Source organism: Asterias amurensis, chromosome 4, assembly GCF_032118995.1.
Source record: "Asterias amurensis chromosome 4, ASM3211899v1".
Classification (NCBI taxonomy): domain Eukaryota; kingdom Metazoa; phylum Echinodermata; class Asteroidea; order Forcipulatida; family Asteriidae; genus Asterias; species Asterias amurensis.
This window is the reverse complement of record NC_092651.1, coordinates 36,895-59,999: the sequence shown is the minus strand read 5'-3', so window position 1 is coordinate 59,999 and position 23,105 is coordinate 36,895. Positions and strand designations below refer to the sequence as shown.

Below are 23,105 nucleotides of genomic sequence, written 5' to 3'. Positions count from 1 at the left end.
TATTTATTTATTGACATCCAACAGCGGAAAGCCGCCACTTACAGGAATCGTTAAAAACTATGTAAAAATATAAATTTAAATATGAATATAAATATAACAATATATAACATTAAAAGTTACTAATATTGATAAAAACATTATTATAAGTAGACAAAAATAGTACACCGAAACCCACAGCTAACAGAACAACACACGAAACCCAAATTTTCAACCCCAATTCATTTTTTAAAGTTCATAATTTCATACATTGATCATAGGCTTGCTACATTATTTGATCTTGACAATAACAATTATAAAAATAAAAAGAATTGACATTTTTATAGCGCTGATATCTGCAGCAAGCGACGCTCATGGCACTGCCCTACAACAGAACATTAGTTTTTTTGTGATGATTCTGAATCAATAAGTTGTTTATATTTCAAAGATCTATAATTAATAACAAGAAACTCAATAATTGTAAACACCTTTATGACGATTCTTTGTGCGTTATCTTGCAGATCAATCTGGTTTATGGAACCAACAAGACCCGTCTTGGAAAGGACTGTGGATGACTTTGATTGTTGTTGCTTGATCCTACAGCCCTGCGCCAACCCAGTCATAAGGTACGTATAGACACAACGCGCAGCTCACATACAGGGATGTCTCCTGTCCGACATTTTGGTTGTCAAAAACGTGCACAAAAGGATGGTACACGTGTTTAGGCTCATCCAAACAATGCGCGTCTACCATGTCTGCTGAGCAGATGAGTTTACCTGTCCCCCTGACCAAACTTGCTTAGCAGATCTGTCTCTCAACCAAGGCTTGCTGAGCAGATGAGTTTACTTGTCCCCCTGACCAAACTTGCTTAGCAGATCTGTCTCTCAACAAAAGCTTGCTGGGCAGATGAGTTTACTTGTCCCCCCTGACCAAACTTGCTTAGCAGATCTGTCTGTCAACCAAAGATTGCTGAGCAGATGAGTTTACTTGTCCCCCCTGACCAAATTTGCTTAGCAGATCTGTCTCTCAACCAAAGCTTGCTGAGCAGATAGTTTATCTGTTTCCCTGACCAAACTTGCTTAGCAGATCTGTCTCTCAACCAAAGCTTGCATAGCAGATGAGTTTATCTGTTTCCCTGAACAAACTTGCCTAGCAGATCTGTCTCTCAGCCAAAGCTTGCTTAGCAGATCTGTCTCTCACTAAAAGCTTGCTTAGCAGAGGAGTAAATCTGTCTCAGAACCAAATCTTGCTAAGCAGATGAGTTTATCTGTCTCTCAACCAAAGCTTGCTTAGCAGATAAGTTTATCTGTCTCTCAACCAAAGCTTTCTAAGCAGATGAGTTTATCTGTCTCGCAACCAAAGCTTGCTAAGCAGATGAGTTTATCTGTCTCTCATTCAAAGCTTGCTTAGCAGATGAGTTTACTTGTCCCCTGACCAAACTTGCTGACCAGATCTGTCATCTGTTTCTCAACAAAAGCTTGCTAAGCAGATGAGTTTACCTGTCTCTCAACCAAAGCTTGCTAAGCAGATGAGTTTATCTGTGTTTCAACCAAAGCTTGCTAAGCAGATGAGTTTATCTGTCTCTCAAACAAAGCATGCTAAGCAGATGAGTTTATCTGTCTCTCAACCAAAGCTTGCTAAGCAGATGAGTTTATCTGTTTCTAAACCAAAACTTGCTGAGCAGATGAGTTTATCTGTCTCTCAACCAAAGCTTGCTTAGCAGATGAGTTTATCTGTCTCTCAACCAAAGCTTGCTTAGCAGATGAGTTTATCTGTCTCTCACCAAAAGCTTGCTGAGCAGATGAGTTTATCTGTCTCTCAACCAAAGCTTGCTTAGCAGATGAGTTTATCTGTTTCTAAACCAAAACTTGCTTAGCAGATGAGGTTATCTGTATATCAACCAAAGCTTGCTTAGCAGATTGGTTTATCTGTCTCTCAAATATTGGTGTTTTGTAATACATTTTCTGTCAAGAACCAACTTCGAAGCCCTGTCGACATTTTATCAAATAAGGAAGGGCTCTATAATTAATTTGGGACAACCATATGTGCCTAGGTATTATAAGTGGCTGTCCCAAACTGAAATGATAGAGCCCTTGTTCTTTAAATAAAATCTTGAAAAGGCTCTGAAGTTGGCTCTTGACAGAAATATAAAAAAACACCCATATTCTTTGTAACCTTTGACCTTGGCAACAGTTACCAACCAACATTAAACTAACACCATTTGTAAAAACAAGTCCAGTCTATATCTTGACCAAAATTCATTTTGGAGACCTATCCCCTTCATGGTTTGCCAACATTTTGAAATTTGGGGATATTTCTCACTTTCGGTTGCCACAGCAATGCATAAGTACAATGTGTATGGGCATGTATTGTGAACTTTTGAACTATAATATTTGTTAGCGCCACTCGAATCCCATTTGTTTTTTTCTTTTTATGTGTTGCTGAGAATCTACATAATCATGAACACAGACAACTTAATGGGATCATATTGGCGCGTGGATTTCTAGACGACACAAAATCGCCCGAAATAGGCAGGTAGTGTAGTTTCATATGACCTTTAACCTTTGTTATATTGGTGGGCCAACATGATCCCAATTATTTTTCAATTGAAATCTGTTTAGGAACACTCAACTTAACCAAATACAAGAAAACATTGATGGGATCTTGTTGGCATAGATACTTACAGTGATGAAAAAAGTGAATGTTGTGCCAATTTAGGCCAAATTAATGTGTGGAATGAAAATACTTTAGAAAATTTTCAAAAAATCTTTTGACATGCAAGTTGCAGAGATCCCAAGATTCTTTTTTCATTTGTCATTAGATGAAAACTGTTCCAATACCCAGTTGCCATAAAAACAATTTTTTGTTGTTGGCGCGCGAAGTTACGGAGGTGCGAAAACGCAATATATTGGTAAAATTTGAACTTTGACCTCTATTATCTCTCTGCGCCAACGAGATCCCACGCACTTTGCACTTAAATTTGTTTAAGGGATGCAAGCTCTTTCATTTGAACTTGTTCAATTCATGGGGTCTTATAGGCGCGCTGAGTTATGAGGCGTTGAAAATGGCACGAGGGCACTGTTCGTCAAAGGTTCAGGTGCGCGTAACATCATGCGCCAACGAGATCCCAATTTTTTTTTTTCACTTTTGTTATGAGCCCAACTGGAGGTTTCAAAAAATGTTTTACTTTTGTTGGGATGACCTTGGTGCACATTTTTGTGTTTACAGGGAATGTACTATTCGTTTCTCGAGGGCTTTTAAGCCCAAACTTTGATAACTGGTAACTCCAAAGCCGAAAGCGTCAGCAAACTAAAATTTTGGATTTATTCGTTTGGTATGATGATGTAGCACTCTAATTTTTTAGAAGAAGATCTGAGAACCCATGAATCACCACTTGGTACACTCTTACAGGCAGGGACTCTTAAGAATGTTGAGATACATCAAGTGAGAAGACTGGTACTTATAGTGTCCAGTGTCTTTAAGATGATTGCAACTTGTATAGATCAGAGGATTAATGGTATCATACAACTGGATGACGATTGGATAAGGCCATTAACATTGTCAATGTCATCACAATCATTCTCACTGCAATTTATTCCTTTTGCCATATTATGTTCTTGCATACCAAGTTGGGGAATGGCCTCCCTGCGCTGGTTTTCTATGCGGCCTGCGAACCCAGGGTTGGCTGGGTTCAGAACCCTTAAATTGCTGACTCGACGCTGGTTACGCAAAGTGATTTGGTCAGACCATGATTTGATGTGTGAGTCTTTTTTTTTGCAAACAAGTTATTATTTGTCAGAAATAGTAAAACAATACATTTATGGAACCAAACAAGTGAAATAGTAAAACATTTAAGCCTGTATCTATTATAAGTAAGATAATTGTTTTGAGTTATGTCTCTAATCCTCTGAGAAACACAACTTCTATTGACAGCACAAGTTGGATTGTAACACTATTATTAAGGACTTAAAGACACTGGACACATTTGGTAATTGTCAAAGACCAGTATTGTCACTTGGTGTATCTTAACATATGGAATTGTGGGTTTGAATCCTGGTCATGACGCTTGTATCCTTTAAGGGGTATAAACAGGCACCTGCGAGGTTAGCGGTTAATATTGTGTTTGAAAAAGCTTTAAGAGTGCACGGAACAGGGCAGTTGTAAAGCTCATTGACACATTATTCTAAAATGCTTGATATAACAAATAGTTATTATTACTGTTTTCATCCTCTTCCTGATAGTCTTTCTTAATTATCAAAAACAAATAACATTCTGTGTTAGACAAGGTTCTCAAGAATGCCTTATTGAACATCAAACCACATGGGAAAATAACTGGGTAATGTTTAGATGATTTGGGGGTTGAACAAAAACAACATTATGGAAGTTGGATTTGAAGCAATGCCTCTGGATTAACAGATGACTGGCATATCACTGGAGCCAAGCTCTGGTGTTGTGAGCAGCAGAGTGTGGGTTTGATACTCGTTTAAGACTCTTGTGCCATTAAACAAGACACTTAACAATAATTGCTTTGTAAAAACATTTGAAAGTAGTGCATTCTGCTCATACCTGAGCCTGGCACATTGTGGGTGATACCAATCGAAGTAGATCTTTGTGTTTTTTTGATTGGGGGAAAAACTATAAGAATAAAGGAACTGTACATTGTTGGAATATGGCAGTGCACTTATCAAAAAGAGAAGGGGTTGGCCCCGGTGTTCCTGGTTTGATAGGCTGCATATTGCGCCACAGCACCTTGTAAACCATTATGGTGCTTTACATGTTAAAGGAATAGGTATCATAATTAAAACGCTGCTCTCATTATAAGAAGCCACTGTTTATTCAAACACTTGGTAAGTAGGTTTTAAGTTGAGAATTGCACAAACATAAACATATTAATACTCCTCTCATCAAAGGAAATGATCATGAAGTTTTTAAAAAAAGTTGTGTATCTTTCAGAAAATATTGAGAAAATATAAATGGCTGTTGCAAAGTGCCTACAACTCAAGACTCTGCTATGGTTTAAACGTCAGGTCATTTTAATGTCTTTTTCACCAAAGATAATTAAAAAAATAGTTAAAACTATTTGTTGTTTATCTTTGGTGCAAAAGACATTGCTTGAAATGGAAAGCACCTTTTGGAATCCACTTTCTGATTCTATCATGCAGCCTGCAAACCAAAAGTACAAACAAATAATGAATTATTTGTGTTTGTTTCATTTTCAGCCTTCTGTCTACTGGTCTGGAAGTAACTAATGAGCTGAAGGGATAGATCAACCTGATAACTGGCGTTTCAATTCTCACCAAGGAAGCAATATTCAAGATATTAGTCAATTCAGACAGCTCTGTCCCTCATTCAACTCACTGCAACACAACAGAGCCTGGGACACAAACAAACAGTCTGGTCCAATTTTGGTACGAACAAATTCACTGTTGGGTTATCACTATTGTTATCACTATAGGGCTAATGACAAAAAAGATAGCGTACATTTAAGGTTCATAGTCAAATCTGGTTTCAAAACTTGGAAAATAATATTGTTTATATTTAAAACACGTAATGTTTTTCTTTGGCTTTGAATTGGTTTTGTGAAACCCATATACACCAATGTGTGTTATACACCTGAGTTCTGTAAAAAAAGAAAACTACAGGCATATTACTTGGTTGGGATTTGAACCCTTGACCTTTGCAATTTGTTGTCCGTACCACGAACTGACGTAACATGTCACTGTTTTAAAAAACCTGTTCGGAGAAAATCTTGATTGAAGTTGCACTACTTTCCAAACTGCTGTTTCGGAGTCTGCTTAATACTAACTTTATTGTTATATTTTATGACGAAAACAAAGCTGAATACTTTATTCATACAGAACTATCAATGTGTTTTCATCCCTAAAACTATTTTAATTTGTAGTTAATTTCTCAACAGAGGAAAATGAACATTTCATTTTTGCCTGAAGGGCGCTGTGTACAAACCAATGTGTAATAGAGTTCTATCGAGGTCGGTCACTTTGTGCAAATACTATGCTCCCCAGTTAGGTCACTTCGTGGTACAAACTTTTTTATGCGCGCCCTAATCGCGCGCACTGTAGCGCATAGTTTAACTATTGGTAAAGCGACGTATCTAGTGAGGTCACTTTGTGAAACGACAAAATGGCAAGTCCAGCGATGCGTCGTTCTTACAAGTTAGTGTAATTACCAAACTATTACATATAAGGCACTGAAACTTGCTGATAATTAAAAAAAAAAATTGCAAAATTGTGTGATTTGAGTCACTTGGTCAGTTCGTGGTATGACCGACGAATTCTAGAGCAGTGTCTTACCAACTAGACCACTGAGATTGCCTGGTAGTTAGAGACAGTTTGAATCCTATGTTTTAGCAGCAGGTACTGCAATGATTTCAAATTTGTATCGAAGGAAACAAAATATTATGGGGGTAAAACCAAAATGAATATTCTTGATCCCTGATACAAATTTAACATCTATTAATTTGCAGTGCCCCCTGCTAAAACATAGGATTGGAACTGCCTCTAGCTACCAACTAGAAGTTGGGGATTGAAAGCTACGAGCAGGTTTCTCAGAGAGGGATGTTATTTCCAAGTATGGGAAGTATTGTGTATCATGTCTAAATCATGCTATATTATTTTGTTTGACCTAGAAGTAGTCCAGCACATGCAAGCATCTCCACTCTCCAGCATGGAACCAAGGAGCAAAGTGAGGACTGCCATCAACTCTCTCAGGCTGTGATGCAAGCGCCAATCAACCAAGTAAGTCTGTATACTGCCCTCTTGTGTGTAAGTGTAGAATGCTTACGTGGAGAATGCAAATGCTCAAGCCAAAATTCCCTGCTATCTTGTGAAACACACTTGACGTAAGCGCAGAATTCCCTGCTTCCGCTAACGTTGATTATTTGCTTACGGTAAGCAGAGCCATGACATTGGGTCCTGCTGTGTACTTGAGATCCCCATTATATGGGACTTCCTGAGATATCTATATAATAGCTTTTGCAGGTCCATAGCACACATGATGGAGTCATGGAGGCCAGGTTGATATTACACCACCATATATAGGGCCTACTCGACATCCATGTACAGGAGCTAATATAAAGCGGATTAATTGGGGGCGAGGTGAGACAAACTGGCTGGAATGCTTAGCACATCTGCTTAGAAACATTAAGTGGGCATTCAGTCAAAATGGGTTGTATGCTTGGAACTGCTTTGCAAAATTTGGTTTGCAACCAACAAGAATGAATTAAACACAGTGGACACTATTGGTAATGACTCAAAATAATTATTATCAAAAAACCTTTCTTGATTACAAGTAATATAAAACATTGTGAGAAACCACTCCCTCTGAAGTGACATAGTTTTCGAGAAAGAAGTAATTTTTATGCAAATTTGATTTCAAGACTTAAGGTTTAGAATTTGAGGTCTCTAAATCAAGCATCTGAAAGCACACAACTTCGTGTGACAAGGGTGTTTTTTCTTTCATTAATATCTCACAACTACGTCGACCTATTGAGCTAAAATGTTCATAGGTTTGTTATTTTATGCATATGTTGAGACACACCAAATGTGAAGACTAGTCTTTGACAATTACCAATAGTGTCCAGTGTCTTTAAGAATGGTTAGCAAATCTGTTTGCAAAAATCAAGTTTGCTTCTAGGAACAATACATAGCAAATCTGCTTAGCTAAAACAAGTTTGTAATGCAACCAGCAAGAAAGACTTGTATACTTAGCGGATCTGCTACCAAAAACAAGTTTTGTATCTAGGAACAGTGTTTGAATACATAGCAAATCTGCTAAGCAAAAGTTAGTTTGCTTTGCAACCAGCAGGAATGACTTGTATACTTAGCAAATCTATGGTTTGCTTTGCAACCAGCAGGAATGACTGGTATACTTAGCAAATCTATGGTTGAATACATAGCAAATCTGCTTAGCAAAATATACTGTTGCATTTCAACCAGTAAAAATGACTTGTCTGCATACCTGCTCTGCAAAAATTGGTTTGTAACCAGTAAGAAATGCTTGCATGCTTAGCAAATCTACGTGGCATAACAAGTTTGCATCTAGCTGCAACCAGCAACAAATAGTGTCATAGTATTTTGGTCAGTTTGTCATTTCAGCTCCACATTTTTCCTGTGTACTTTTGAGTACTTAGCAGTTTTACAGATTATTCCAATAGAGATACTGGTCAGTTTCTAATGATTTATTTTTACATTGTTTTCTTTTCTCTTTAGAATGGGAGTTCCTTATCTGAGAGACCAGTCCAACATCATGTCTTATCTTTGCTCCTTCAACCTCATAGTCTTCTAGTTCTTAAGGGTGACATGTTTACATCTTATCTCCATGGTATCACCAAGACAACCAGGGATCTCATCACAAACAAAGTGCTCAATGTTGACAGAATGGACCATATAGCAATGATGGCACACTAGACATGTCATGCACCATCAAAACTCTCAAAGTCATCTTGTTTGGCAAGAGGTTACAACGAGCTGAGATAAGTTCACTGTTGTCTGAATTCTTAGTTTGCCAATAGAGAGAGATGGGGCTGTTTTATTTTCCATCCCATGCACAATAGACCTTTTTGCAAATACCCAATGCACAAGGGCTAACTATTGAATGAGGTGCATGCTGGTCTAGCTAGCGATCAAACTTGATTGCTAGCTAGACCAGCATGCACCTGTTTCCATGACTAACGAGCGCATACCAAGTATTTAAGAAAAGGTCTTTATATAAGAAACTCAGAATACTGTGTTTATTGTTCAATTGTAGGGCCACTTTAACCTATTATGAACCTCTTATGTATATAAAAACCTTTGAGAATATAAGTGTTTATTGTTTACAGTAATTGTAATTGCACCAACAGTGTAATGGGAAACCACAGAGATTAAAAACAAGTCTGTTCTACCCCAGTCTTCAATTTATTATTTTGGATCAAAACAAAACAGTGAGATAGTTGTCACACTCCACCATGCAATTGCTTATTTTCTTCTTTTTAGGGTTTTAATTTTCCCAGCTTGTAAATACCAATCTTGTGTTTCTCATTGACTGTGAGTTATAATTTACTCAGAACCAAATCACAGTATGGAGTCAGTGTACATTATCTACAAATAGTTCCATATTTTAATATTGTGTCTTTAGAGCTGATAATCACAACGCTTTATCTAGAAAATCAAAATGGTGTTTCTAAAAAGCTTTTGCTGAATGGTTTTTATTATGTTACAAATTGTTTCTACAGAATTAATTATGATAAGAAAGTCACAAATACAAACTGGTGATTTTTTTATGTCAATATTTGTGCAGGAGCTACCAGGGCTGATCCAGGTCTTTTAGATTAGGGGGAGGGGGGGGGGGGTGTTGCAATATGTCCTAGTTGCCAACCAAGCAGTCTTGAAGCATTGATGGAGGTGATCTTGTTTATTTTGAATGATAATCAAGTGCCTTTTTAATTGGATTAAGCTACACATATCATGTTCTTAAACGCATGGACACTATTGGTAATTACTTAACACAATTTGTAGCATACAAACTGACTTGGTAACAAGCAATGGAGAGCTGTTGATAGTATAAAGCACTGTGAGAAACGACTCACTCAGAATCAAATTGAATTGGAGACCTCCAGCAGATGAGGTCTCAAATTTTCACAGGTTTGTTATTGTGTGCATATGTTGAGATACACCAAGTGAGAAGACTGGTCTTTAACAATTACCAATGGTATCCAGTGCCTTTAAGTCAGTGTTTAGTGTTTGTAATATGTTGATCTACACAAGTTTTTAAATTGCACTTGATGCAATTAATACCAATGAAAATATTGGATACTTTATTTTAAGAACTCATGAATTCAATTTCTAAAGTAGCGTGGAAGAAAGGTGATGATCAAGCCAATTGTTATTTAATGACCCATGTATAAATATATCTTGAATATAAATAAATGACTTCAAAAACTATTGATAATAAAAACACTAAGATTCATCTCATGATGAGTTGTTAAATTTTCTGAAAAAAACAATTAGAATGAACTTTGGTTTTGCTACTTTAATTAAATATAATGTCTGTTCAAGAGTTGCCTTCCCTCATTGGAACTGGCATGGTGACACACGCCTGGAAGTGTTTAACAAAACAGATGGTATACTTTGGGTTATTTATGATGAATTTAAGGTTTTTTGTATGGTGGGGGGGGGGTTTACAAATTGCCTTTTAAGCCAAGTTTGCATTTTAAGCCAAGTTGGCACTCAGCCATGTGTAAGTTAGGGGTTGAATAATATCTAAGACAACAACTTGATGGTCTTTCATTAGTGAACACGCAAATTGGATTGACAAGAAGACAGTGTTGCCCTGTTACAAAGGGGGAGCTTTATAGACAAAAGACAACCTCCAAATTGTCAAAGCCTTGTACCATTATGCCAGGATTGTCTTTTTTCTAACAGTGTAATACAGTACTAAGTCCCTGGACTTTGAGTCACTAGACTGCATACATTGTGTGGTATGCAAATGAGGAAGCATGTGCTTGTGACTTTTAGCCAATCAGTGACAAGCTTGCTATGACATCATCAGACATGCAGATAATTGTATTGTAAAGCCTGGTACCATTGTGCCAAGATCTTGTGTATTGTCAGCATTTCCTGTATGTTATAAACCTCCACAAAACCTTGCCCTGAGCCATGTGACATAGCAACTCTCTGCTGTCTGAAGAATTCAACTTGTACCCAAATGCAGATTCACTAAAAGCTTATTGAAAAACTATAAGTCAAGAACATCCAGACTAAAAATCAGTCAAATTGCCAAATGACAATAGTTGTTCTTCTAGTCCATTAATTCTGCCTTCTACATCTAGCAACATTTATTTGTTGTTGTTTTGGATACAAAGAAGGGTTACATGCTGTATGAACTAGTCAGTCTTTTTTTAAATAATGAGTTAATGGGCAACATTTTGTTTGGCAAGCTGTCTTTATACAACCCTCTGAAAGAAATGAATGCCTTCACTGTGCCCCTGCTGATATTAACCTTGCCATTCAAGCTGGTACTTTGTGAATGTATCATATTTTGAACTAAATGTATATATTTGTTTATTGGTTGCTAAATGAAGCAAAATTAACAATAAACATGTTTGTTTTCATAATCAAGGTAAATGAAATAAATAATAAATACCACAAGATACTTTATCTCTTGAAGATCAAATTATTTCTACTTGCAAAAAGCATGCAAAATTATTTGGCTTACTCAATGCATTCTCTCAGATATTAATGCTATAAGCATGGTTTGTTGTACTGACAAATATTTAGCTGTAAGGTTTGGAAGTAGAACAACCCTCGTTGTTTACATGTACATAGCTGTGAGTCCCGGCTAACAAACTACACACTAATAGAGGTGGTACATAGCTGTGAATCCCAGCACACAAACAACACACTGTAATAGAGGTGGTACATAGCTGTGAGTCCCAGCACACAAACTACACACTGTAATAGAGGTGACACTGTGTTCCATGTTTTGGAACAGTCTCTATTCAAATGAAGATCAAACTTGTAGCCAATCAAACTGCATGAAAACATTGTGTGCTAGCTGGGGCATCAGTGCACAGAGTATGTTGGTTGCTTGTTCAGTTTTCAGGGAAATTGTGTATTTCCCTATGGATGGGGAAAGTTGGAGCAGTCTAAGATTGTACCTTGTCAGCCAATCAGATGGTCTAAAATCAGCCAATCACAGATAATTACAACTAATTAACCAGTCATTACACTGAATTGAATGCTGCATGCCATTAGTTAATGGACTGGCAACTTAGACATTGCTTTTTCAATCAAAATAGAATGGTAAAAACACAATAAGACCTTTGGTTTTAGGAGGTGTATTTGCTTTAAAAAAATAAACAAATTAACGTTTTCTAGCAAAAACAATTGCACATTCGTATAATATTTGCCATCTCATAAACATGTTGCAGGGTTCACCACAATAGACCTTTTGACACCATACAATTTGCCACCTCACAAATCTAGTAAGTCATTTATGCACTATTTAGTGTAATTAATGTCCTTTCAGCAAAACCCAATAGAGAAAAAGAACGAATAGACCCAGTAACACTGAACAGGGGCGCTCTAATTTGGAATTTCTTCAAAAGTTTTGCAGCGGCTAGACAGATATCAAAATAAAAAAGAGAACATTACCCCAGCCCAGTTACCTGCTTTTTCTTAGCATGTATATATAGTGCATCAATTTACACCGCACTGGCTTTAACACACGAAATCCCATTAAGAGTTTTGTGACAAAACAAGGATCCAAGCTCGAGAGCGGTTGACCAATCAGATCTTGGTATTTTTACCTGCACAGTTCTTAATGAAGAGCATTTACTACACGTAATCCCATTAAGAGTTTTGTGACAAAATGAGGATCCAAGCTGAAGAGCGGTCGACCAATCAGATCTTGGTATTTTCACCAGCACAGTTCTTAATGGAGGGCATTTAACACAAGAAATCCCATTAAGAATTTGTGACAAAATGAGGATCCATGGCCATCCAATCAGAAGCAGACAAACCTGCTGAGCAGTATTCATGAAATTGACCCCTGGATGTGTACGTGACTTATACGTCACAGAGCAGACCAATCAGAACACGGAAAGTAAAAGCCCATGAAATGCAAGCTATTATCCATCCATTGAAATCATTCATAAATACAGCTTGCATTTCTTCAGGCCCAGCTTTTGTTTGTTGTTATCATGTGGAGTTTTCTACCCCTCGACTATGAGCCTTTGTTTTGATGATTTACCCAGTTGTAAAAGTATTACGTAAGTTCCTTTTCTTTTCTGTTAGCACGTGATTCAGTGGAAATTTCCGTTCAGATTTCTTTCACTTTTGTTAAAACTCTGGCAGCGTGGTCGGCCAGTTGACTCACCGCTAAGCTACGGTAAGGGTGGTTGTGGCAGGATGCGGATGGTAACTTTTTAAAGTAAGCTAGATGACTGAAGTTAGTTAGATGTTGTTTTATATTTATGGGAGTATTTTGCCTTGTTTTCCTGTGCACCATGTGCTATGCTGTGCTGCGTTACTAAATGCTGTGTTCGCCGTCTACATAAAAGAAGTAGCAAACAAATGCTCACCCAATTTTCACCCTCGTTAGTTAACATATGCCTCCCCCTCGTTGAATTGTTTTAGGTTTAAGACTAAGTTTCTTATTGTGTCTGCCTCATCTCTGCCTCAAGTTCTATTGTAGCCTGCCTGATAATAGTCCAAACATTGATACATAAATGTCATCCACTTTACTTTTTGAGCATAACATTGGATTATAAAATTGTGTCTCTTGTCTATAGTAAATATAATAAGATTCTTTAAGGCAGTGGACGCTATTGGTAATTGAAGTTATGTTCGTTTTATGGTTGATTTCGAGACCTCAAGTTCTAAATCTTGGGTCTCTTGATCAAATTCGTGGAAAATTACTTCTTTCTTGAAAACTATATGGCACTATAGAGGGAGCCGTTTCTCACAATGTTTTATACCATTAGCCTCTCCCCGTTACTCGTCACCATGAAAGGTTTTATGCTAATAATTATTTTGAGTAGTTCCCAATAGTGTCCACTGCCTTTAGCGTCCCATCTGAAGGACAAAGCAATGGTTAAGTGTCTTGCTTAAGGACACAAGTGGCACGGCTGGGGATTTGAACCCTCACTCTGCTGATCAGAAACACCAGAGTTTGAATTCGGTGCTCTTGACAGTACTGCTCAGCCACTACTCTTCCACAATTCCAGGTTATCTTTGTGGGCTAATGTATGCCTCCATGTATTAAGTAAAAACACTACAGAAACTCTGCGGTTGAGATGCTCGCACTATGAAATCTTTGTCTAGTTCATCATTCTCCTTGAAATTGCCTTTTCAATTCCTTTTGACCTTGTTTTCATGGAGTTCTCTGCTAACTAGCAATAACCTCAGTTTTAAATTGTTTTCACTTTAAGACTATCATGAACACAGCCAGATAGATTACTGTTAAATGAGGGGAAGTCAACCTGAGTGATAAGTGGTTTATTGGTAAGCCTTCACCTTGTTTAAGGTCAGCAGTACTGTGTCCAGCCATGGATCTAGGGTCCTAGCTCTATGGTCCAGCAGTGTCCAACATACTGTGCTTGTTTACATTTGGAGTAGAGCATGACATAGTAAGAGCAAATGAGGCCGTGAAATTGGGGAAGTGTGAAATTTTATTTCAGAGAATTAGTCAACAATTTAAAAGGTCTGGGCTTGGATGGGGAGCATTCCTTAAAACCATAGTGAAAGTCACAGAGCCCAGGTGAAGAAAAAAATGGCCAAGGTGAATTGGATGGTTCACAAAAGAGAAACAATTAAATTTCAGCCAACTCCTGCGTTCAATGAGATTTCGGATAGTTTCACAGTGGATAGTGTGTAGTTTGATATCTTTTAATTTACAGAAACAACTTTGGCAAAACCAAATACTCCACAGCGATCATTCATTTACAATCCTGCATGTGGAATGGGCTGCTTATGGGAAACCGATCTTTGTCAAACTTCTTTGAAACCTGATCTTTTTAAGACTGGTTAATAAAAGAAAATTAAACAGTTAGTTGTCACTCTTAAAAATAATGTTAATGAGACAAATTTCGTTAGAAGCCTACACAATTCTTTTTTATAGTATATGGATGGTTATGGATTCTGGATTCCAGCGCTTAGTGTGTGATCCAAACAGGCTAGGGTTTCACTTTGAACTTAGACCTCAGTGTGGCAATAAAATTTAACAAGTTTTGGAATAAGATGACGTTATAACTTTAAATCAATGTTTAAGTATTTACCAAAAAATATATCTGGAGAACCCTAGTTGCTACATGCAAGATCTTTGCATCCTGTGAAAGACACTGGATATATTTTTTAAAGCTTACACAAAGTGTGTGATCTTTACTTCTCTTTAAAAATTAATGCAATTGGATACTTTTGGTAACACAAAAGACAATGTCCGCAGATTTACATTTAAGTTACACCAAAGATAATGATTGTGTAAAGCTTTCCTAAAAATATTACTACCTGAGGTGCTGTAGTTCTTGAGAAATTCACTCTACATGCTTAGTAGTTTTTGTGAATGATAACGACAGGAAAACAAGAAGTGTAAAAGCAACAGAAATACAATTACATGACAAACGTATTATAAGCAAGTTTACATGTAATTGGCATTCCAATGCATTCAGTCTCGTTCAAGTACATTATTTAGCACCTTGCCCCTTGTTCCAAAACTACTCTCTAACCACTGGAGCTACCATCTTTTACTCTGATGTTGGTAAACATGTTTCACAATTTAGAGAATGTTATCTTTATTTCCCAACATGCAGTGACTGAGATTGAGAACCTGCAACCACTGTAATCTCGTGGTATTACGGCACAGAGGGATTACGTCCATCCTAAAGGTATATTATTATCACCATTTATTCACTCTAACATCAAACCTGCACCAAACTGCATGATTAACAAGCTCACTCCCATCTACACCATCACTTTAAAATCTACTAAGCTCATTTCCATGCTTGCATGTTACATCTTAACAATCAGGGGTTCGTTATACGACAGCGAAAACGTACCCCATCTATAACTCCACACCATCCGTTATCAGTCACTTGTCATGTAACAACCACTCACACCATTTATATGCACCTGAAATATTCCCAAACTAAATGGAATCATTCTGTTTGGAGGTGCATTTTCTGAATGTACGTATTTTCTGTTCTTTATTTACTGCAATGGTGAAATGCGGAACCAACTGCCATTGGAATACGCAATATGGAGTCCAATAGAAACTGCACCAGTCATTCCAGGGCCATGAAGACTTCATTGGAGCTGTGGTGAGCGGAGGTTGCCGCGAGGAAAACAACACTTACACATTTTAAAGTTCAGGAATAGAACCTGAAGGTAAGTTTATGTTCAGGATGTTTATAGTTTAGAAGTTTTTGCAGGACCAAAATTGTTAACAAGAAATCCTGAAATTGTCATATTTGGTTAATTTTGGTTAAAGCCAATGAACACTCTCTGAACAGAACAACAAATTAAAGTTCACAGATTAATAAATAACTCGCAGGTTTTACAGAAGGTAATGGTTAAAGACTTCCCTGTGAAATATTATTCCATGAGATGCTTCACTTTTTGAGAAGACATTAATACAATTCTCAATTCTCAATATTGAGAACAACTGATTATTATAAACACTTGTTGTGACCCGGGGAAACGTGCGTAAACATAGGTGGGTTTTCCCAGTATTTTTCCCCCGACTCTGATGACCGATTGAGCTTAAATTTTCACAGGTTTGTGTACAAGTTGTGATACAGGAACTGTGGGTCTTTGGACAATACTGTTTTATCGATGATGTGCTATTGCTTAAAAGAGAGCCTCCTGCAAAGAACAATGTCAAATTGAGTTCTGCGCTTCACTACTTTTCAAATTGATATGAAAATTGTTGAGTTCTTTTGGGTTTTTTTTTTTTTTTTTGGGGGGGGAGGTCTCTGACTTCATTTGATAATGGTGTAAAATGCTATTATGTTTGATACCCTTCAACATCTTTTATGTTTCATTCCCTTCAGCTGTTTTCCAGACCCTGTTGACACCATTGGAGCTGTGGTGAGTGGAGGTATGCTGTGAGGAAACGACACTCAATTTAAAGTTCAGGAATACAACCTGAGGGTAAGTTTATTTGCATGATGTTAATAGTTTGGAAGTTCATTCAGGACCGTAATTTGTAAAGAATTTTCCTGAAATGATGAATTTATGTTAAAGAGGTGCTCCTGCAAAGGTCAAATTGAGCTGGGGGATTCACTATTTGGGGGGAGGGTCTATGACTTCATATTGTAATGGTGTAAAATGCCATTATGTCTGATGCCCAACAATTTATTTTATAGAAATAAAATAATAGTGGATATCATCATATTTTGAAATACATTGTCGATAAATTGTTGTACATAAATTGTTAATTTCATTTTGAAACTCAATCCAAATGGCATTACATCTAAGTTAATGTGACTGACACAGACATTCCTCTTGGGAATGAACATACCCATTTATTTTATGACCGATGATGTCATGTTACATTAACTCAATGATTGAGCTAATTTTGTGATTTAAATGCAGTTATTGAATGATTCTCCGAATACAGGTGATGTCACAAGGATAATGGCTACCAAGGATCATGGAAGGAGGACGAGGGTGTCTTATGGTCTGAGGATGCAAGTTTCCGGGTAAGACGACTTAAGAAGGTAAAATACAGTATAAGTTATTGCTGTCCATGAGTATTAAGTCGTAAAAAAAGTTCTTTTGAAAACTTTATGTGGCTTATTTTGAATGCCCAAACAAAACTAGCTCAATAAAACCATGCAGTTTAACCCTGAACAAACCCTGTACATTCCTTTCTTTCCTCTGATGTGTTCATCAGTGTTCCTCAAAGTTTAACAAACAATTTACAATTTTTTTTACGATTTGCTAAATGCAGACACATGAGTTGATGAGAAATATTTGACTCTTAAAATTCAAAGAAATAAACCCTAATGAATAATATGATCGAAAAACTCAAACCCACTTTTATGTTGACCTGAACTATTCCCAAACTAAATGGAATAACTCTATTTGGAAGTGCATTTTCTGAATGTATCTATTTTTTGTCTTTTATTTACTGCAATGGTGAAATGCGAAACCAACTGCCTGTGAACTACGGAGTCCAATGAAGACTGCACATCAATGGAATCTGCGTTCGTGCTGGTGACGTCCATCCGCCGATGACCAAGAAGACAACCGCTGGTTGCCTGGCTTCATAGAGGAGTGTTCCTGTCTCCCTGGTGGATGAGAGAATGCATTGCAGTCTGATGGATCAACAACAGATGTAATAATGGCAACTATATTTGTTTTGACATAAAACTAAAACAGATTTTACACATGTAATAACATAACTTTAAAGGACTGCGCAGAAAGTTTGTTGCGTCAATCTTTTTACAACAATCGATGTCTTTGAGATGACATAAATAGTTCAAACTTGTTGCTGAAAAGCAGCGACTGAACTAAATTTTTGAACTAACTTAGTGATGCAGTTGTTGAATGTTTCTTCATATACAGGTGATGTCAAAAGGATAATGGCTACCAAAGATCATGGAAGGAGGACGAGGGTGTCTTATGGTCTGAGGATGCAAGTTTCCAGGTAAGACGACTTAAGAAAGTAAAATACACTTTAAGTTATTGGTGTCCATGAGTATTAAGTCGTAAAAAAAGTTCTTTTGAAAACTTAATGTGGCTTATTTTGAATGCCCAAACATAACTAGCTCAATAAAACCATGCAGTTTAACCCTTAAAAAACTTAAACATTCCTTTCTTTCCTCTGATGTGTTCATCAGTGTTCATCAAAGTTTAACAAACAATTTACAATTTTCTTTACAATTTGCTAAATGCAGACAAACGAGTTGATGAGAAATATTTGACTCTCTAAAAATTCAAAGAAATAAACCCTAAAAAATAATATGATTGAAAAACTCGAACCCACATTTATGTTCATCTAAATTATTCCCAAACTAAATGAAATAACTCTATTTGAAAGTGCATTTTCTGAATGTATCTATTGTTTGTCTTTTATTTACTGCAATGGTGAAATGCGAAACCAACTGCCTGTGAAGTACGGAGTCCAATGAAGACTGCACATCAATGGCATCTGCGTTCGTGCTGGTGACGTCCATCCGCCGATGACCAAGAAGACAACCGCTGGTTGCCTGGCTTCATAGAGGAGTGTTCCTGTCTCCCTGGTGGATGAGAGAATGCATTGCAGTCTGATGGATCAACAACAGATGTAATAATGGCAACTATATTTGTTTTGACATGAAACTAAACAGATTTTACACATGTAATAACATATCTTTAAAGGATTGCGCAGAAAGTTTGTTGCATCAATCTTTTTACAACAATCGATGTCTTTTAGATGATATAAATAGTTCAAACATGTTGTTGAAAAGCAGCAACTGGACTCAATTTTTGAACTAACTTAGTGATGCAGTTATTGAATGTTTCTCCATATACAGGTGATGTCAAAAGGATAATGGCTACCAAGGATCATGGAAGGAGGACGAGGGTGTCTTATGGTCTGAGTATGCAAGTTTCCAGGTAAGACGACTTAATAAAGTAAAATACAGTATAAGTTATTTAACTGTCCATGAGTATTAAGTTGTAAAAAAAGTTCTTTTGAAAACTTAATGTGGCTTATTTTGAATGCCCAAACAAAACTAGCTCAATAAAACCATGCAGTTTAACCCTTAAAAAAACCTAAACATTCCTTTCTTTCCTCTGATGTGTTCATCAGTGTTCATCAAAGTTTAACGAAAATTTTACAATTTTCTTAACGATTTGCTAAATGCAGACAAACGAGTTGATGAGAAATATTTGACTCTCTAAAAATTCAAAGAAATAAACCCTAACGAATAATATGATTGAAAAACTCAAACCCACATTTATGTTCATCTAAATTATTCCCAAACTAAATGGAATAACTCTATTTGGAAGTGCATTTTCTGAATGTATCTATTGTTTGTCTTTTATTTACTGCAATGGTGAAATGTGAAACCAACTGCCTGTGAAGTACGGAGTCCAATGGAACTGCACATCAATGGCATCTGCGTTCGTGCTGGTGACGTCCATCCGCCGATGACCAAGAAGACAACCGCTGGTTGCCTGGCTTCATAGAGGAGTGTTCCTGTCTCCCTGGTGGATGAGAGAATGCATTGCAGTCTGATGGATCAACAACAGATGTAATAATGGCAACTATATTTGTTTTGACACTAAACTAAAACAGATTTTACACATGTAATAACATAACTTTAAAGGATTGCGTAGAAAGTTTGTTGCGTCAATCTTTTTACAACAATCCATGTCTTTGAGATGACATAAATAGTTCAAACTTGTTGCTGAAAAGCAGCGACTGAACTCAATTTTTGAACTAACTTAGTGATGCAGTTGTTGAATGTTTCTCCATATACAGGTGATGTCACAAGGATAATGGCTACCAAGGATCATGGAAGGAGGATGAGGGTGTCTTATGGTCTGAGGATACAAGTTTCCAGGTCAGACGACTTAAGAAAGTAAAATACAGTAGAAGTTATTGCTGTCCATGAGTATTAAGTCGTAAAAAAAGTTCTTTTGAAAACTTAATGTGGCTTATTTTGAATGCTCAAACAAAACTAGCTCAATAAAACCATGCAGTTTAACCCTTAAAAAAACCTAAACATTCCTTTCTTTCCTCTGATGTGTTCATCAGTGTTCATCAAAGTTTAACAAACAATTTACAGTTTTTTTTACGATTTGCTAAATGCAGACAAACGAGTTGATGAGAAATATTTGACTCTCTAAAAATTCAAAAAAATAAACCCTAATGAATAATATGATAGAAAAACTCAAACCCACATTTATGTTGATCTAAATTATTCCCAAACTAAATGGAATAACTCTATTTGGAAGTGCATTTCTGAATGTATCTATTTTTGTCTTTTATTAACTGCAATGGTGAAATGCGAAACCAACTGCCTGTGAACTACGAAGTCCAATGAAAACTGCACATCAATGGAATCTGCCTTCGTGCTGGTGACGTCCATCCGCCGATGACCAAGAAGACAACCGCTGGTTGCCTGGCTTCATAGAGGAGTGTTCCTGTCTCCCTGGTGGATGAGAGAATGCATTGCAGTCTGATGGATCAACAACAGATGTAATAATGGCAACTATATTTGTTTTGACATAAAACTAAAACAGACGTTACATATGTAATAACGTAACTTTAAAGGATTGTGGATAGAGTGTGTTGCATCAATCTTTTTAACAGTCTGCATCTTTGAGATGACAGAAACTTCAAACTTGTTCATGAAAAGTGGTGTTTGAACTCAATTTTTGAGCTAATTTTGTGATTTTATTTTGAAGCAGTAGTCCCGTAATGATCATCAGATGGTTACATTATATTAGTCTCTATATGGTTTGTACTGATGTGATAACAACTTTCTTTCAGATGGCGCACCCCTAGAGGTCATCCGCTAGACGGGGTCTATACAAGAATACTACCAATGGCCATTGATGTAGCATTCTTACATCAGCTGAATGACACAGCACACAACCAGAAACAACTGAGCTTAAGATGCTGATGCTGGACGGGCGTAGAAGGCTGCCATCAGAGGTTCTCAAGATGGCGTCGGCTAAAGACAACCTGTCGCTCTACTACTTACATACAGGTTATTGTGATGACTACTTTTCTGCCATCCTGTCAACATGGACCATGAAGATGTGACATCACAACACAAAGATAGATACGTCATGGCTTGAGGAGATATACATTAAGTATTTCTACAACTACTTACCAGGATCCTTGAAGGTAAGATCTCTTTTAGCTAATAAATCTGAGAAATCCATTAACGTGCGGAAAATAAACTTTGCTTAAACACAAAAACTGAACTTGCAAATCTTTTTGTTTCAATTTTGTTTTATACCATATTACAGGATGAACAGAGTGGAACAACTAAGAGCTGGTTACGTCAAGATGCTGAGCCACATTATGCAGCACCAATAAAACTGTTGCTTCAACACCGTCTTTGTAAAGGAGGACTGTTTCTTCATGATGACTGCCCTCATCAAAGGTCATATCCACCAGCCTCGACTGTTACTAAGGATGTACTTCGACCAATGAGTTGACTTTCCAAGAGCATGAACAACATTTAACAATTCTTCCAATGGATCTTGATATTACAGCATGATCATCCGGATTCATCTGCAGATTGAACTCACTTACACAACAAAGTTTTCTTATTGTGGAACAATGACTTGAATATTTGTAGTATTGCTTGAAGCTTTGCATGGTAAATAGAAATAGGAAGAAACTATAAATATGTATATTTAATTTGTGGGTACGCTCTTTTGTGTGAGTGTTGGCTCTGAAAGACCTTTTGTTTGTGTGTTTGATCAAGGCTGATTTGTCATGGTGTCCCAGACTGTCGTGTGCTTTATGTTTCTTGATTCTCGTGGATATGAATGCAGCAGGTCTCCTCTGTGTCATCGCATTCGGAGGGAATGCATGCTGGTCGTCTGTGTGAAGTGATGTTTGAATCTTGTTTGTTTCTGGGAAGGTCTTGAGTTGAGCTTGGCTGACGATTCGTTGAAGCTTGTGAGATGCATGGCCGATGTTTCGAAGGGTGATGGTAGCCTTGAACTGCGGACTTTTGTCTACTGGTGTGATGAGGAATGGCTTGGGCTGGCTGTAAGAATTTAAGGTATTTAACTTGTTGAGTTGTAGTGATGTCTTGATGTGATGAAGTTCCTGCTTCAAGCTGCCTTGTTCAACTTATTTTGTAGACAGAATACGTAATAACTTGTAATGAGATAATTCTTTACAAGTTAATGTATTCACATTTTTAATATTGCTTGTTTGTAATGAGGTATTTCATTACACTCATGCAAAACATCCTTGCAATGGAATACCTCATTGCAAGTATGTAATAGTTTCAAGTGTGTAATGAAGTACTGCATTACAAGCATGAAACAAGTTATGTAAATTTGTAATGCAATTGCTCATTACAAATATGAAACAATAGGGTAAACTCATCAGAAATATAAAGACAACAAGCTTGTCATGTAGTGTATATGAGTGGTTTTACATTACACACTAATAAAATTTAGTTTTACTTTTACTGAATTTGATTGATGTATTAAATATGAATGGTACCTTTTATTAAGTGTCACTCTGTCTTTCCGTTATTCATCCAAACAATATTATAAGTGTTCTGGGGGTACCCCCACATGGTGGCCACCATGTTTTTTTTGTATTAGTTATTATTTAAGGACATCAATATTGTGACTCACAATAACTGTTATTGAGGTTTTAAATTATGGTCATGACATTGTACAGTGTTCCTTGAGGATGTTTTAGTCCTCATTATTATGCTAATAAATTACAATGGTCATGACATTGTACGTTTATTGAGGGTATTCGAGTAAACTTATTCATTATAATGGGCATGGCATTGTAGGTTTATGGAGATCAAAAGTATGTTAATTAACTACAATGGTTTTGACATTGTACTGTGTTCCTTGAGGGTGTTTGAGTCCTCATTGTTATGCTAATTAATTGTAATGTTCATTGTTATGAGCTATAGGCAGTGCTATTTA

At 36.9% G+C, this 23,105-nt stretch overlaps 1 protein-coding gene and 2 long non-coding RNA genes across 6 annotated transcripts in view; all 3 read left to right on the top strand.

Annotated features, from left to right (window-relative positions):
* The window catches only part of LOC139936475 (E3 ubiquitin-protein ligase TRIM33-like), a 109,678-nt gene extending 101,442 nt beyond the window's left edge, over nt 1-8,236 (top strand). For 2 of the 4 annotated variants that reach the window (XR_011785958.1, XM_071931290.1), the window contains 3 exons: nt 5,196-5,384; nt 6,626-6,731; nt 8,205-8,236. The gene's annotated coding sequence lies outside the window, so the exon portion shown is untranslated. Of the gene's footprint in view, nt 1-497; nt 603-5,195; nt 5,385-6,622; nt 6,732-8,204 lie in introns of all 4 variants that reach the window. The other 2 variants (XM_071931286.1, XM_071931288.1) reach the window with 2 other exon arrangements.
* A 4,523-nt stretch (nt 8,237-12,759) lies between these two features.
* LOC139936543 (uncharacterized) lies at nt 12,760-17,254 on the top strand. Its single transcript, XR_011785968.1, has 4 exons — nt 12,760-12,906; nt 15,284-15,857; nt 16,523-16,622; nt 17,092-17,254. It is a non-coding gene; the product is annotated as an uncharacterized lncRNA (long non-coding RNA).
* A 1,297-nt stretch (nt 17,255-18,551) lies between these two features.
* LOC139936466 (uncharacterized) lies at nt 18,552-22,597 on the top strand. Its single transcript, XR_011785957.1, has 6 exons — nt 18,552-18,762; nt 18,992-19,073; nt 19,546-19,714; nt 19,945-20,664; nt 20,959-21,318; nt 21,444-22,597. It is a non-coding gene; the product is annotated as an uncharacterized lncRNA (long non-coding RNA).
* Nucleotides 22,598-23,105: the final 508 nt, after the last annotated feature.